The sequence below is a fragment of the Barbus barbus genome (assembly GCF_936440315.1).
Source record: "Barbus barbus genome assembly, chromosome: 32".
In the NCBI taxonomy this organism is placed as follows: Eukaryota; Metazoa; Chordata; class Actinopteri; order Cypriniformes; family Cyprinidae; genus Barbus; species Barbus barbus.
This window is the reverse complement of record NC_136760.1, coordinates 17,795,049-17,810,191: the sequence shown is the minus strand read 5'-3', so window position 1 is coordinate 17,810,191 and position 15,143 is coordinate 17,795,049.

Sequence of the window (15,143 nt, the reverse complement as noted above, 5' to 3'; positions counted from 1 at the left end):
AAGCACTTTATTATTGTTCTGTTAAACTTGTGTATTATTTGATCCTTTAAGTCACCATTTTTGTGGTTATTTTAGGATTTTAGACATTATGCAGCAACTAAGATGTAAAATTATATATATTTTTTTTAAAGTCTAAATTATGCCACAAACACACTCAAATATGCTCAACCTGAATTGAACTGGGAATATCCCTCATGTGAAATATCTTTTGCATTTTAAATACGAAAAATGAGCTCTTGAACTGACTTAAACCTGAAAGATTCCTCTGGTAATCTCAAACCTTGAACACTGATTAAGGGTGCCTCCCCTTTTGAAGAAAAACAGAACAGTGGAGTATTTCCATTCTAAGTAGATCATGCCAAATTACAGAAATGTGCTTTCAATTTCACCCTTCTGAAACAATAGATGTTAAACAAGCTAGATTTTTTTGTCTTATTCAAGATTCAAGAGTTTTATTTGTCACATACACAATTATACAGAGTATAACCAGCAGTGAAATGTAGGGACCAGCAGTGAAATTTAGGCAAGTCTTATGCAAGACTGTACAATGCTACTCGATCTCTAAAGTGTTCTGTGTGGCTTTTTAGCTATTTACATGTTAGTAGTATGAATACCCATTATATCCAGGTCCCTACACATCAGTCAGAGTTTTGCCTGTTTTATCATCCATCACATGAAAATCACAAGTCTGAGCACTTAAAAAAAATAAAAATAATAATAGCATCATTTTCCTTAAAATGCCACATGATTTTAGATATCATTCATGTCTGTAGTACTAACAGAGCGGGACTAAAGTTGTCCTGTCTTAGCAACAGGAACATCTTGGGTTATGAATTTTCTGTGTGTGTTGTGTGCATGTGTTTCAGATGATGTCATAGGCTCTGTTCCTTGGTGAGCATTTTACACTTCCCTCTGTCCTCCCTTTTTTTTTTATCAGTATTGGAGTGAAACTAGAGGCCAAATGTCATTCTGTCATGTTTCAGGCTGCTTGTTCATGAAACAGCATGTGTTCTGCATCTCTCAGGAGAGCGATATACATCATAGCAATACAGCAAAGTCAGCACAGAACGCTGCTATAACCTTATAGCTTTACTCCAGTAAGCAGCCCAATGAGATCAATGCTTTGAGTCGCAGTTTAACAAACCAGCTTAGTTAAACCGTTTAGCAGTTTTGGAAATATTTCAGTATTGTGCATAATTTATAGAGCTGGACATGGTTTATGTACACATGATGAAAGCACAGTAATCTTTCTGTTAATGTTTTTCCTAGAGAAACAAATTTGGGCTGGAGATATGGAAAGGCTTGTACCATTTTAACCATGATTTGCTACTAGCTAGTCATTTAATGGTTGCAAGGGGAGGGATACTTTCATCCGAAAGACAAAAATCTGTGTTGTTTAACATGAGTCATCAATATTTTTTGGTCTGTTTAAAGAATAATAAATATTAAATGTGGAAATAAACTAAAAGTTCATTTTGTCAGCATATTGATAGCATCAAAGCTAAAGATGGACTAAAAGATACAAAACCCTTTTTAATGCTGGTCGAGGCTAATCATTAGCTGGTCCAAACTTCAGGCTAGTTCAGGCTGGCCATTATAGGTAGTGTATATTTGATATATATATACATGCACTCACTGGCCACTTTATTAGGTACACCTTGCTAGTACCGGGTTGGACCCCCTTTTGCCTTCAGAACTGCCTTATTTCTTCGTGGCATAGATTCAACAAGGTGTTGGAAACACTCCTCAGAGATTTTGGTCCATATTGACATGATAGCATCACGCAGTTGCTGCAGATTTGTCGGCTGCACATCCATGATGCGAATCTCCCGTTCCACCACATCCCAAAGGTGCTCTATTGGATTGAGATCTGGTGACTGTGGAGGCCACTTGAGTAAAGTGAACTCATTGTCATGTTCAAGAAACCAGTCTGAGATGATTTGAGCTTTGTGACATGGTGCATTATCCTGCTGGAAGTAGCCATCAGAAGATGGGTACACTGTAGTCGTAAAGGGATGGACATGGTCAGCAACAATACTCAGGTAGGCTGTGGTGTTTAAACGATGCTCAATTGGAACTAAGGGGCCCAAAGTGTGCCAAGAAAATATCCCCCACACCATTACACCACCACCACCAGCATGAACCACTGAGACAAGGCAGGATGGATCCATGCTTTCATGTTCATTGCGCCAAATTCTGACCCTACCATTTGAATGTCCCAGCAGAAATCGAGACTCATCAGACCAGGCAACGTTTTTCCAATCTTCTATTGCCCAATTTTGGTGAGCCTGTGCGAATTGCAGCCTCCGTTTCCTGTTATTAGCTGACAGGAGCGGCACCCGGTGTGGTCTTCTGCTGCTGTAGCCCATCTGCCTCAGGGTTCGACGTGTTGTGCGTTCAGAGATGGTATTCTGCATACCTTGGTTGTAACGAGTGGTTATTTAACGAGTTACTGTTGCCTTTCTATCATCTCTAACCAGTCTGCCCATTCTCCTCTGACCTCTGACATCAACAAGGCATTTTTGTCCACACAACTACCGCTCACTGGATATTTTCTCTTTTTCGCACCATTCTCTGTAAACCCTAGAGATAGTTGTGCGTGAAAATCCCAGTTGATCAGCAGTTTTTGAAATACTCAAACCAGCCCATCTGGCACCAACAAACATTCCACGTTCAAAGTCACTTAAATCCCCTTTCTTCCCCATTCTGATGCTCGGTTTGAACTTCAGCAAGTCGTCTTCACCACATCTAGATGCCTAAATGCATTGAGTTGCTGCCATGTGATTGGCTGATTAGCAATTTGTGTTACCAAGCAATTGAACAGGTGTACCTAATAAAGTGTCTGGTGAGAGTATATATGTATAGATAGATATATTTCCTCTTGAAATCACTCCTATGTGGTCTTGAAAGCCTTAAAACAAACTGCACTGATGTTTATATTCTTGTGAATAAGCTCGAAAACTCTCAGTCAGCAAATGTGTTGGAAGGCATTCAGCAAAGAGTAAAAGAAAACACAACCTGCCAAATATCAAAGAAGTGTATGGGTATGCATGCATGTGTGTGTGCTCATTTCCATTTTAGTGGCTATTCAGCAGCACTAGGGGGCCCTGCAGGGCTGTGTTACTGTGATTGCATGATTTGTGTGTGTGTTGCTATGGACCTTACCATGACAGATTTAATGTCAGCCTTGCCATTGACATTGACTGTTGAGAGTTCATCTTCTGTTAAAGTCCTGATACTCTAACATGACATCAAATCCACAGTGACCAATAAGCACAATGTGTTCAGTGTGAAGCTGTTTTCACAGAGACTAAGAAAAGGAAAAAAGAAAAGAAAAGAGGAAAGACAGGTGGACGCAACAGTTGCTGCTGTCCCTCAAAGCAATCTGGCCGAAAGGAGAGCACCTGTCGGATGTGTAACCGCTTCATGAGGAGAAAAAGAGAGAAACTGTCTCTGTGTTGAGTCTCTGTGAGGATGAATAAAATTTAATTATTCCTGCTTAAATGTTGGTGCGCTTTTAGGTGTGAATGATTTGATCTCTGTGTCAGGTACACAGTTATGGGCTAAAATCTTCTACCTCTTCTAACTTTTTAAGAGGAAAATTGAATTGCTCAGATGTTGCTCTTTTGTAGCTCAGGAGATTTAGAGTTTAGACTTAAAGATTTCTTAATAAGGATTCAATGAAATTTGGTTAAATTGGTTATCACTAATTTCTATTTTTATATTTTTTCATTTTTATAATTGGTCGGGAAAAAAGAAAATGTACTCCAGTAATTTTACAGACATTACTGTTAACCCTAAACAATGTAATAAAACGTGATCAAAATACAGGTAAAACACCTGAAAAAAAAATCATTATGGAAAATTCCTTTACATTAATATAGCACATTGTGCCTTATTTTTATAGATTTTTAAAAGTGATATTTAATTGCCCATGTTTATTTAATCTATTTTTACTTTTAGTTTAACTTTGCCATCATCTAAAATATATGCATTCTTTAAACACAAAGAGTTTAATATCCCAGTTAAATGTAATTTTTTGCAAATTTTAGTCATTTTTTTCATACTGTACAATGCCTAAATAATGCCTAAATTCACTTGTAGAATTTTAAAAAGCTGATTTGACTTTTAGAGTCTTATAATATTAGCATTGAATTATATTATTATATTATTAATAAGGCTTATCTGTATTGGGTAGAATTCAAAATAATAAAGACCAGTGGAAAACAAAATATAAAATAAATATAAATAATAATAATAATAAAATAAAACAGACACACACAAAAATTGGTCTTCTAAGAATTTGATGAGAACAGTTTAATGAGTTTAATTTATGAGTTTAATTTAAAATCTCTGACTTCTGATTGCTGACTTTGGTGTCTGTTTCTCAGGAGAAAAAATGAGAATAGAGCAAAATATCTCAATTTAATCTTGTTTGTTTCTCCTATACAGCAAAGAGTGATTTTTCTATCATATGGATTGAGTGTGTGCTGTTATAGTCACTTCTCTCTATTGGTGTGTTAGGTGAGCTGTGCCTTTTGTTTTCCCCATAGCCATGACATTGCTCTGTGTGTGTGTGCATGAGTCTGCTAGACTCATATGAGACATTACAGGATAGCTGAGACTCTCTTATGGGCCACAGCTGCTCATGGCTGTTGTAGTGCCTGTGTGATGTCATCTCTAATGGACATCCATTTCCACTGGGAAACAGGAGGGAGTTGAGATGATCTTCATAAAGCCACCTGCATACTGGTGCATATGTACCACTGTGTACGTGACCTCTGAAAGAGAAGGAAAGGAAAGGGTTGGGATATGAATTGATCAAACTGAACTCCTTGGTGGTTTTGTTTCCAGGAGATGATAGCATTACTGGGGAACAGAAAAATCAATGATTTTTTGGAAATGAATGGGGTGTGTGAGGGTGTGTTAGGGTGTGGTGGTGGGGGTTGCGTTCAGGGTCAGACCCTTTATGCAAACCCTACACCGTCTTGAGTAAAGGAGAGCCCCGTTAGGGACGTAAGGTGAGACACTGGGGCAGATGGAAGGGTGACGGTTGAAGGTATGTGTGTGTGTGTGTGTGTCCGTGGGTTTGTGTGTTGTATCTTCATTTGCTCTGGTGAGTGTATGGAAATAGCAAATAGTTTACTCTTATTTTTGTCTGTCTGTCTATCTATCTATCTATCTATCTATCTATCTATCTATCTATCTATCTATCTATCTATCTGTCTGTCTGTCTGTCTGTCTGTCTGTCTGTCTGTCTGTCTGTCTGTCTATCTGTTTATCTATCTGTCTGACTATCTGTCTAACTTCTGTCTCTATCTATCTATCTATCTATCTATCTATCTATCTATCTATCTATCTATCTATCTATCTATCTATCTATCTATCTATCTATCTATCTATCTGTCTATCTGTCTAACTTCTGTCTGTCTATCTATCTATCTATCTGTCTGTCTGTCTGTCTGTCTGTCTGTCTGTCTGTCTGTCTGTCTGTCTGTCTGTCTGTCTGTCTGTCTGTCTGTCTGTCTGTCTCTATCTATCTATCTATCTATCTATCTATCTATCTATCTATCTATCTGTCTGTCTGTCTGTCTGTCTGTCTGTCTGTCTGTCTGTCTGTCTGTCTGTCTCTATCTATCTATATATCTATCTATCTGTCTAACTTCTGTCTGTCTGTCTCTGTCTATCTATCTGCCTATCTATCTATCTATCTATCTATCTATCTATCTATCTATCTATCTATCTATCTATCTATCTATCTATCTATCTATCTATCTATCTATCTATCTATCTGTCTGTCTGTCTGTCTGTCTGTCTGTCTGTCTGTCTGTCTGTCTGTCTGTCTGTCTATCTATATGAATTACCACTGTGTATGAAATGTGCTATATAAATAAACTTGCCTTGCCTTGCCTATATATCTATCTATCTGTCTGACTATCTGTCTAACTTCTGTCTGTCTGTCTCTGTCTATCTATCTGCCTATCTATCTGTCTGTCTGTCCGTCCGTCCGTCCGTCCGTCCGTCCGTCCGTCTGTCTGTCTCTATCTATCTATATATCTATCTGTCTGTCTGACTATCTGTCTAACTTCTGTCTATCTGTCTGTCTGTCTATCTATCTATCTGTCTCTCTGTCTGTCTACCAAAAGAGCACAGCTCTAAGACTTGAGTGATGGAAAATGGCAGTAGGAGAGCCAACAGTTTCACAGGGAGGACAGAGGGTAAGGAACGAAAAGATAAAAGACTTTGGCGTGTTTTAATTATTAAACTCTACAAAAGTACTAAAGACTTGGGCTAAAGGTATACTGTCAAATGCAGAATAATCACTCTGTTCTCTCTGTTCCTTCTCCACTGGTCTTTTTAATCTTTCCTTTCCCTTTTTTCTCCGCTCTCATTTCCATCTGCCTCTCTTTATAAAAAGGTTACTTTCTTCTTTTCCCCTCTTCATTTCTTCCTCAAACAGAATGATCTCCTTTGCTGTATACGTGAGTACATGTGAGTGTGCAGGTATGTTTCCATGTTTGTAAGCAAACGTAATTCCACCCCCACCCTCTGCCTCATTAGGTTCATTCTGAAGGATTTGATTAAATATTTAAAGTGTGCAGCACTTTCTCTGGCATCAGGTGTAAGCCACCGCTGTAATCATAGATAACACTCTGTAATTACACTGCAGTTAACCGTACAAGTGTGTGCGTCTGTGTGTGTGTGTTTGAAATATGAGCACGCTAAACCCTGTAATTCATGTGTACCATCCCAGTCTCCCACACTATGTTCTCCTTGCTCCTTCTGATACACACACACACCATTTTTTTCTGTTTCGTAATCCTCCCACAATGCCTGCATGTTTCCTTTCTCTTTCTTTGATGCTGGATAGAGAGTGCAAAAGCAGTAGAGAGAGAGACAGAGAAAAAGAAAGATGGAGGGAGGAAGAGATTACACTCATTCTGAATGCAATTATGCACACAGGCGTGAATTTCATAGACATCTGTTTTAATGCTGATATGTGGATGTTTACTTAAGCTTTATGAAAAGAATTTGCTAAATTTCTTTTTGTGTGTGTGTGTGTGTGTATGTGTGTGTGTGTGTGTGCATGTTTATGTGGTTTATGAAGACACAAATTTGTATAATGACATGGGTATGACGGAGGTATTACAATATGAAGGTGGTTTATGAGGACACTGCCTATGTCCCCGTAATTCAAAAGGCTTAAAAAACATACTAAATGGTGTTTTTTTTTTTAATCTAAAAATGCACAAAGTCTCCTGTGAAGGCTAAGTTTAGGTGTAGGGTTGGTGTAGGGCAATAGCACACACAGTTTGTTCAGTATAAAAACCATTACGCCTATGGAGAGTCCCCATAAACCACAAAAACCAACATGTGTGTGTGTGTGTGTGTGTGTGTGTGTGTGTGTGTGTGTATGTATGTATATATACATATATATATATATATATATATATATATATATATATATATATCTCACAAGTAAACAATATATATATAAAATATAATAAAATCTTAGTTTTGACTTTGTTTCAATTCTGATCTGATGATATCCTTGAGTTTCCTGAACAACCAGTGGTTACCACCATGATGACTCCCTATTTCCGTTAGCTTATTTTCCACTGGTCTCAATAAAAATCCTGGTTGAAACTAATCCTATACACGCCACAAACCAGAATCTGTCAGATAAAGTTAAATATGAGCTCGGTTTTTACGTGTGCTGTTCTTGGTTACCACAAATATAAGATGTTTTATTAAATATTTGTGTAGAACATCAACAGATTAGAAAATAATTTAACACTTAAAGTGAAGAAAAAGAAATAAGTGGGCTTGAAGTTTTAAAATTAAAATACTCTCCAAAAAAATTATATGTGTGTTCTTTCAACACATCTATGGGCTTCACAAGCTAAAATTGAAGCAGATATAGACAGCGGAGTAGTTGCCTTAAACAGCATAATTTTAACTCGAGTAGAAATAGCACACAAGAACATTTACCTGTTGTGAAATGTAGGCCTATGTAGTATTATATATGCATATAGATTTATAAAGACACAGATTCTGCAAAAGTGTTTATTTTGTATTTGTATCTACTGGACACAATATCTATGTTTCACGATGGTTTCAAACTTGTCAGTACCCACAACAGTTAGATCATTACAAGTTAGTCAGAATGCGCTAAACAGACACTCCTGATTAGAAATCATGTTCTCCCACAGGAACGCTTCTCGAGCGCGAGCGAATCTGACGATACATTGAAAAAACAGAAATAGATTCATTATTTATCATTTTATTAGATTCATATATCGCAAGTGTTTTACAAAATGTTGGAAAATTCTTTTAGTTGCATTAGGGAGTAGATAGGGAGGGATAACAGATTGTCTCTCGAAAATTACACCGACATAATGTCAACCGCGCTGCAAGTAGTTCATACACAAACAACAGCTTATGAGTCGTGATAATGTAACTGAATTCAGGAAAAGGTGGATAAGATCAGCAGTGGACTTAATGTCTTGAACTGTGAGTATCAAAATAGATGCTTGCGTATACGCCCCAGTTCTACAGCTAATTAGTGTATAGCAAAGAAATTGGTTAAGATGATGTTTATATAACGCTTCCAATTTTGGCCTATATCAGAACTCACATGGAAAAATAGGCTAGCAAGAGTTAGGGGGTGGCTTGTTGCATGGATATGCGTATGTGTTTGTTCACAGGCCTTGAGAAATCTTTTCGCATAACTCTTCAAGGTTACATGACTGACATTTCTTCCTCTACACTTCTTTCTGCTAGTCCTTTATACTGTCATTTTTATTTTTTCTTTCGTCTCCACAGTCCTGAAGCCGAACATGTGTTGCGTGTAATGTTTTCCCAGAGTTAAAGGCATTGCTAGGAGGTTGTGCTTGTACCTTTGGATGATGTGTAGACGAAAAGGTGTTTAAAAGGCTTTGTTTCCTCAGAAACACACACACACACACCCCTGCAGTAAAACCTGATATGGCTCTCGTGATGGAGTCTGTCTTTGGCAGGTGCGGTTTCTTGGCGCTCCTTGTAGCCTGCGGCGATGGGGTTTTTTCGTTGACCGTGCTCTGTCCAAGAGAGCTGGAGAACATTACATCGCACATTATCTCAGAACAATAGGTCATATCCTGAACGTTTTATTCCCTAACACACATGACAACACACTGAAAATGCAGTCTAAGCAAAGCTCTAGAAGTTGTCCTGGTATATCCTGATTAAAATGTTAATGTTTTTTTATGTTTAATGCGATATGAATTACAAGTAAATGCGTAAATAAATCATTTTCAATATTGTATATTATAACTGATGATATAAAAATGTTATAAAAAATAAATAAAAGAAAGCTAAAGTTGGAGCTAATTGCTCCAAAATAAAAACCTCAGTAACTTAACATACGATTTGAGATTATGGGCAAAAGGCAAGCCAGTTCTTACCTCAGTCTTTTATACAGTGTATTGCCACACTGTTCTGGCAAACAGTTTTAACTTCTCCTAATTGGCCCTTTAAAAGCAGCGCTAAGGGTGTAAGCTATAGTAAGCTTGAGCTTTTGGCTTTCTGTGCTCTGTTGAGTTAGAAATATTGATGTGTGATTTCTCTTGCCATTGTCCAAGTAAACAGCAGGTGGAAAGCCTAGAAGAAAAGATCAATTCTCGGTTATCAGAGTCCTGGAGGCATGGCGGTATTGAAAACCACAAGATCTCAGTGATAAATGTATAAAGATACATTATTAAAGTATGCAGTGCTGAGATATAAGCCAATGTGTGACTAGGATATTTGATATATTGATTCTACCAGTCCCATAATAGAACTTGGATGCGACGAGTGACACGTGCGGCCCAGGTACATGTGTGAGGTCAATGAGCTGTATGCAGAACTCAACTGTCTGCTGTTAAAGGCACAGCCAATGCATTAACTTGCTGAAAAAGCTTGTAAATCCACTCAGCCGTTTAATACAGGAATGCTCAGATCTGCTCGCTCTATTCGTTTCTTACTCTTTTTTATTTTCTCTCTTTCTCCCTCCGGTGGCTGCATAACATGGTATTGATTATGGAGACATATGAGAGGTAGGCATTGCATTGACAGCGCTGTTCAGAGCTCTCTCACAAATAAGATGTAAAGAATTTAATGTTCCTTTCCACAACTTGTATTTCATGACCTGTAATCTGGTAACACAGTGAAACTGATGGGTTTCATTGTGCATGGCATTTTGCCTGTTTGAGATCGAATGCAAAAACAAACATCAATGTAATGTGAAAACTCCACATTATGTGTGTTTCAAGCCAGAGAGAAATTCAGTATTGCCGTTTGGAGCGCTTTAGGTAGTTGAACAGAAGAGAAAGAATGAGGCATTTACAGAGTTTGGTTTAACTCTGCCAATGTTTGTGTGCTGTTTCGGCCTGTTTATTTTTCTTTTATGTTTATTTTATGGTTTCTCTGTTACCAAGACAGCCCTCTCCAAAGGAAAATGAATACAAGAGGTTTCTTAAGAAATCTTTTAAACATGCATGCCAAATATTTCAACATTGCAAGTAACTGAGGGATACAGACCTGAACGCTTTTGGATTAGCTCCATGATTAGGCACCAAACTACACAGACCTTAATATAATACTAGAAACAGAATGTTTTCAAGACAAACCTTTATGTTGGCTTGACGAAACCTTGCTGGAAATGTAGTTTAAAATAGTTTCAACTTTAAAGCTAGAAGGTTATTGTCTGAAGACTGATAGGCCTTAAAGAGACAGATCACCCAAAAATGGTCACACTTAAACTTGTATGATTTTTTTTTTTTTTTCAGCAGAATGCATTTCCATCTATCTATGAATGATAATTTTTGGGTGAACAGTCTCTTTAAGGCATGTATAGTCTTCAAACAATAACCTTTGGACTTTAAGCTGAAGCGATATATTGAGATATTTTTCAAGTTACCTTCTTTTGTTTTACATAAAAGTTGAGAGAGATTAGATAGATAGATAGATAGATAGATAGATAGATAGATAGATAGATAGATAGATAGATAGATAGATAGATAGATAGATAGATAGATAGATAGATAGATAGATAGATAGATAGATAGATAGATAGATAGATAGATAGAGAAAATTTTAGGTTCGATTGGTTAAAAAACTGCTGACTGCAGCTTTAAAGCTCTAGGATGAGCTCTGCCTATCTAACAAGAAATAAACAAGGGATTTTAATAAAGCATTTCTGAACTTGTACAAAACATGTATCTTTTTAAAATTTGCATTAACTAATCAGAACAAACTTTTATGATAGCTATTTTGTAAAAAAAACGTCTTTCTTCTCTCACTCTATAACGTGTACTCTCTCCTCTCTCTGTCGCTGTTTCTCCTCCCTCATCTGTCTGGTTATTATTCCTACCTGTCATGCGCTTCCCCAACCCATACATACACCTTTCCCCTCTCTCCATTTTCCTCTCGCTCTGAGAGAATTTATCACCTCTCCGGTGCCCCCTCTAAACCTGTTAAACGCACTGAAAGGAGGAGCATTTTCTCAGGACCTGACAGGGGAGTCTATGCTGCGCCTGCAAAATGTGACTCATGGAAACAGCAGAGAGAGAGACTGGGAGAGAGAGATATGAACGTAATTGATTCTGACCGCCGAGGTGGGATCTAGGTTTCCCGAGGGGGATCATCACAACGAGAAGCCACACTGTAACACTCCATCTGGGAAAGAGGGAGGAAAGAGGGATGGAATATAGCTGGAGGTGATAATGATAAAATGCTTTTCTTAATTGCAAATTGCGAGAACTCATTAGTCCTGCAAACTGGCGTGAAAGTGAAAACAGAGGAAAGGACGACTGGAGTGAAAAATGATCAACTTTAATTGTAATAGTGTATAAGATTCTAGTCTATGCAGCTGTTAATGAAGCGTGATAGAAAAGGGGAGTTGCTTAAAAATACTTGTTGATATAGTTGTAATCTCGCCTAGGTAAATGTAAAGCACTCCTTCATATCGCTTCTGACATTTTCCCGGCATCCAGTGCGACGAATATGCATTAGCTAATTAACCTATCAGATAAGGTTAAGAGAATTTCAGAACATGCCGCAGGTAATTGCCATCAAAGGAGCATCATCAAAGGTTATGTGTGCAACAGTGTGTATGGATGCACACTTTCAAGTTCCTCCATGCATCATGTATGTAGGTACATGGAAGAAGAAATGAGGTGTTATGCATTCAAGTCTTAATGTGTGTAGGTGGCTGGTTTTTGAATATTAGTTAAATAGCGCTTACATGCACATAACATCAACATAATATTCATGAGCATGTCTGCAGGCCTGCGGTATGTCATTAGCCTTATTTGTAGAAAGACGTCGGATTGGGTGAATGTAGGTTATCACTCAGGCAGACCTAATTCCCTTGAGCCCCCCCTTAGATTTCCACTGTCAGGATCCTCCCTGTGGGAAGACATTGGAAGATAGCGGTGGGGCAGGACGGGGGGAGAGAAAATGCTCTACATCCTTTCTTACTTACTCCAGACTGCTCCGGTTAGCCTTCCTGGGTCTCATTAAAAACGGTCAACGGTCAAAACGAGTACTTTCTCACTCCCCTTTCTAGATTAGTAAATATTGCTCTCATTAGGATGCTAAAGTACTGACAACCGAGAGCCAATTATCACTAATCTATTCCGGTGAATGAGTGAGCACTGATTGGCTGAGAATGAAAACAGGAGCGTGTTTAATCAACAAGGGAATATCTAACTAAAAATAAACCAAACAAATGTGTATTTGCCAACAACTTTAGTGACTTGAATAGTGTTTACATAATTACTAAAAGCTCCCAGATTGGCCCTTGGTGGAGTTGGGGCCCCTTTGTTGGGGTGGTAACTCTTTGACCGTTGATGATGAAATCAAGAAGTGTTCTAGATGAGCAGTTTAGTGGCTCTTTTGTCTGTGTGTGTAGTCGTGTGTGTGTGTGTTCCAGGTCAGAGTTGTGTGTGGGTAGTGAGATGTCCTGGGCAGATGGCTACTGTCCCTCTGGGCGGTCTACTAGAGACCCAGTGGAACAGAGTGATTCTGTACCATCTGGACCACACAGCACACAGGAGAGACCAAAAAGCGGCAATGTCACTGACAAGGGCTTTGTATTTACAAGTGTCTCTAGGTGTAGTACAAATATATTGCAATGGGAAGAAACATTCATATTTAGACCTCATAGATCTTTTTACAAGTTTCTAATGAACCACATTGCATAGTATCATCAATATCATGTTCTCTGACCCATAAAAACAAGAAAGATGGGAAGCGTAGGAAGCAAAATTGCATAATATATAAGACTTGCTTTCAGATTATGTTGAATTTAGTTTATTTTTCTTACCCAACTGGCAAATTGTTTTATGCATAAACCTAACTACACTACAGTTCAAAAGTTTGTTGTTTTTAAAGGAAATAACATCATAATTATTTATTCCTGTGATGGCAAAGCTGAATTTACAGCAGCCATTACTTCAGTGTCACATGATCCTTCAGAAATCATTCAAATATGCTAATTTGATGTTCAAGAAATATTTCTTATTATCAATGTTAAATACAGTTCTGCTGCTTAATATTTTTGTGTGATACATTTTTGTTCAGGACTCTTTAATGAATCGAATACAGTGGCCCAGTAGTGTACAACACAACAGAATCTCCACTACACAATGGAAAGAAGCCACAACACAATGAAGTTAGCACAACACAACGGAAAAAACCACAACACAATGGAAACAAGCAGCAACACAATGGAAACAAGCCACAACACAATGGAAACAAGCTACAACACAATGAAGTTAGCACAACACAATGGGAACAAGCCACAACACAATGAAGTTAGCACAACACAATGGAAACAAGCCACAACACAATGGAAACAAGCTACAACACAATGGAGTTAGCACAACACAATGGAAACAAGCCACAACACAATGAAGTTAGCACAACACAATGGAAACAAGTCGCAACACAATGAAGTTAACACAACACAATGGGAACAAGCCACAACACAATGGAAACAAGCCACAACACAATGAAGTTAGCACAACACAATGGAAACAAGCCACAACACAATGAAGTTAGCACAACACAATGGAAACGAGCCACAACACAATGGAAACAAGCAGCAACACAATGAAAACAAGCCACAACACAATGGAAACAAGCCACAACACAATGGAAACAAGCCACAACACAATGAAGTTAGCACAAAACAATGGAAACAAGCCACAACACAATGAAGTTAGCACAACACAATGGAAACAAGCCACAACACAATGGAAACAAGCCACAACACAATGAAGTTAGCACAAAACAATGGAAACAAGCCACAACACAATGAAGTTAGCACAACACAATGGAAACAAGCCACAACACAATGGAAACAAGCTACAACACAATGAAGTTAGCACAACACAATGGAAACAAGCCACAACACAATGAAGTTAGCACAACACAATGGAAACAAGCCACAACACAATGGAAACAAGCTACAACACAATGAAGTTAGCACAACACAATGGAAACAAGCTACAACACAATGAAGTTAGCACAACACAATGGAAACAAGCCACAACACAATGGAAACAAGCAGAAACACAATGGAAACAAGCCACAACACAATGAAGTTAGCACAACACAATGGAAACAAGCCACAACACAATGGAAACAAGCCACAACACAATGAAGTTAGCACAACACAATGGAAACAAGCCACAACACAATGAAGTTAGCACAACACAATGGAAACAAGCTGCAACACAATGGAAACAAGCCACAACACAATGAAGTTAGCACAACACAATGGAAACAAGCTGCAACACAATGTAAACAAGCCGCAACACAATGGAAACAAGCCACAACACAATGGAAACAAGCCGCAACACAATGGAAACAAGCCGTAACACAATGGAAACAAACCGCAACACAATGAAGTTAGCACAACACAATGGAAACAAGCCACAACACAATGAAGTTAGCACAACACAATGGAAACAAGCCACAACACAATGGAAACAAGCTACAACACAATGAAGTTAGCACAACACAATGGAAACAAGCCACAACACAATGGAAACAAGCTACAACACAATGAAGTTAGCACAACACAATGGAAACAAGCCACAACACAATGGAAACAA